General features: G+C 40.7%; 1 non-coding gene across 1 annotated transcript; it reads left to right on the top strand.

Annotated features, from left to right (window-relative positions):
• The first annotated feature begins 1,070 nt into the window (after positions 1 to 1,070).
• On the top strand, positions 1,071 to 1,177 carry LOC127133370 (small nucleolar RNA R71). Its single transcript, XR_007807350.1, has one exon. It is a non-coding gene; the product is annotated as a small nucleolar RNA R71 (small nucleolar RNA).
• The last annotated feature ends 608 nt before the right edge of the window (positions 1,178 to 1,785 follow it).

Here is a 1,785-nt window from a genome sequence, read left to right as displayed (position 1 = left end):
ATATTCAATTATTTTAGAAGCTCTACAAATTTCTGAATTGCCCTACACTTTTGGATTTAGCAAATCTTTGAGGATACGGGATAGGAGGTTTGTACGGTGGTGGAGGCACATATGGTTCTTCTTTCCCTATGGCCTCTTCGCTTTTATTTTCCTTTAGTTTGTTTTCCTTCTCAGTTATTTTACCAAGGTCTTAGTGTATGGCTGGTTTTTGAAGTCTAGGGTCAGTTGGTCTGTCTAATTTTATCCCACTTCGTAGTGTAATGGCATTTGCATGATGTTTCGAATTTGGTTGTGGATGTCCAGGAAATGTACCTGCGGGGCCAGCAGTAGGTGCTTATTGTTGTGCCACTTGCAAAATTTATGTTTCTAACATTTTTTTATAGATGGCTAAAGCGTCTACTTTGTTTTCTAATTGCTTAATTTACTCACTAATGTGTATGTTTTGATTTAGGAAATCCTTATTTGTTTGGTCCTGGGTAGCTATGAAGTTTTCCATCATTATTTCAAGGTTTGACTTCCTAGGAGCATTTGGAGCAGTTGTGGAAGCCTTATGATATCCTGGTGGTACAGCCGGTGCTTAGCTAGGTGCATACAATGTGTTATTACTTTTGTACGAAAAGTTCGGATGGTTCTTCTAACCTGGGTTATAGGTGTTTGAGTAAGGGTTTCCTTGAGCATAATTCACTTGGTCTGTGGAGATTCCTGCCAAAAGTTGACATTCAAGGGGAGCATGCCCAGGAACTCCGCATAAATCACAGTTTGGAGCTACGGCAGCCACGGTGGTTGTGGGTGTTATGGTCAGGTTTTCTATCTTTTGAGTGAGAGCATCTACCTTAGCATTGACATGGTCAAGACTGCTTATTTCGTACATATCGCCTTTCGTTGGAGGTTTTTCTACGAAGGTTCTTTCACTTCCCCACTGATAATTATTTTGGGCCATACTTTTGATAAGTTGATAAGCCTCATTGTAGAGTTTATCCATCAGTGCGCCACCCACGGCAACGTCTATTGTCAATCTGGTGTTATACAAAAGACCATTGTAAAAGGTATGAATGATCAACCACTCTTCTAGACCGTGATGTGGACAAAGCCTTGTCATGTCCTTGTATCTCTCCCATGCTTCGAAAAGAGATTCGTTGTCTTTTTGTTTAAACCCGTTTATTTGGGCTCTTAGCATAATCGTCTTACTAGGTGGGAAATATCGTGCTAAGAAAACTTTCTTCAACTCGTTCCACGTAGTGACAAAGTTGGATGCTAGAGACTGGAGTCAGGCTCTAGCTCTATATCTTAATGAGAAAGGGAAAAGACGTAGTCTTATTGCTTCGGGGTTGACACATTTACTTTCACTGTGTCTGCGTATTGCAAAAAAACTAACAAATGTAGGTTCGGGTCATCCGTGGGACTACCAAAAAATTGGTTTTGTTGTACGACTGACAATAATGAAGGTTTTAGCTCGAAATTATTTGCCTCGATGGCATAGGCAATGATGTTGTTATGTGGTTCATCATGCGAAGGGATGGCATAGTACTTAAGAGGATGGTTATGCGGTCCTTCAGCCATCTCTAGTTCCACAACTGGTTCGGGAATAGGGATATTAGGATCGGGAAGATTGTACTTAATACGGTATTCTCGTATCCGGCGTTCTAATCTTAGATAACGCTTTGGTTCGTCGATTGGTAGCTTTAATTCCTCGCCTTGAGAGTGAGTACTTGGCATACAATCGACAATTTAAAAGGGAAATAGTTTTGTTTGCCTTAGTCTATACTGCGCAAAATTGGAGTAACG

This window comes from Lathyrus oleraceus, chromosome 3, assembly GCF_024323335.1.
Source record: "Lathyrus oleraceus cultivar Zhongwan6 chromosome 3, CAAS_Psat_ZW6_1.0, whole genome shotgun sequence".
Taxonomy (NCBI): domain Eukaryota; kingdom Viridiplantae; phylum Streptophyta; class Magnoliopsida; order Fabales; family Fabaceae; genus Lathyrus; species Lathyrus oleraceus.
The sequence above is the reverse complement of the archived record's forward strand: the minus strand, read 5'-3'. Positions and strand labels throughout refer to the sequence as shown.